The sequence below is a fragment of the Myotis lucifugus genome, unplaced genomic scaffold (assembly GCF_000147115.1).
Source record: "Myotis lucifugus unplaced genomic scaffold, Myoluc2.0 scaffold_624, whole genome shotgun sequence".
NCBI lineage: Eukaryota > Metazoa > Chordata > Mammalia > Chiroptera > Vespertilionidae > Myotis > Myotis lucifugus.
The window spans coordinates 16,924-17,879 of record NW_005871672.1 but is presented as its reverse complement, the minus strand read 5'-3'; positions in this window follow the sequence as shown (position 1 = coordinate 17,879).

Genomic DNA, 956 nt, shown 5'->3' with positions numbered 1-956 from the left:
AGGCCATGCTGGGTTATTATCATCGTGACATTCAACTGAGTGCCCGAGGTCCCCGGCGCTGTCACATCTGGGCTGTCATGCTGGCCAAGACAACATCCTGTAGGCTTTCTGACAACTGTCACCCCCAGGCCCCCCTGCCACCTGTCAACGCCACTCAATCAGGACGATGTGTCATTTATAGCTGTGGGACTGAAGCTCAGAGAAGACGTGTTTCTTCTAAGCGGGGGCCCTTCTAGTTTTCATCCCCAATTGTCTTCCGGGCCCAGGACACAGGAAGTCCTGCTGCTGGGATGAGCCAGATGTGTGTTTGTGCCTGAGCTCATGTTGCATAGATCACACTATCCTCCCTCTCAAAGTCTCAGTTTCCCAACAACGGTACAAACTCGGGGAGATAAAAGCCGGCTCAGATGCGTGAAGCTCCGGGGGCCAGCACACACACGCGTCCGCCCGGGGGGTTCTCACCTCTGTTGGTGCTGCCCTCGCCCTCCTGGGGGAGCGGGCTACCCGGTGCATCATTCTCTCTCCTTTTCTCACCAGAAGAATCTCCACTTTCTCACTCACTTCCTGTCAGCCATTCTGGTGAGAGAACTGAATCGGAGACCAGTGCAGACGCCCAGGGCTTCAAGCTGCTCCAGAGAACTGGCCCTGGGCGTTAGCAGGAGCCACCTGGGAAGAGAATGCTTCCCTTTAGGGGTGCCGAGCGGTGAGATATGAATCTGGGTTTTTGTTACTCCCTGGCCACTCAAGAGCAGAGTCCTGCTAGAGAGCGAAGGCGACACAAGAGGAAATTGTTATGCCCAGATTTCAAGATTCCCAAGAAGCCACCAGGGAGCCAGCCAGTCCGATGCAAAAGCAAAGAGTCTTTTATTTTAAGCCCGGGCTTAGCTCTTCTACCTTCCTTACTGACGCAGCAGCAGGTGGCAAAGAGAGAGGGGACCGTGGGCCACGCCGACTGG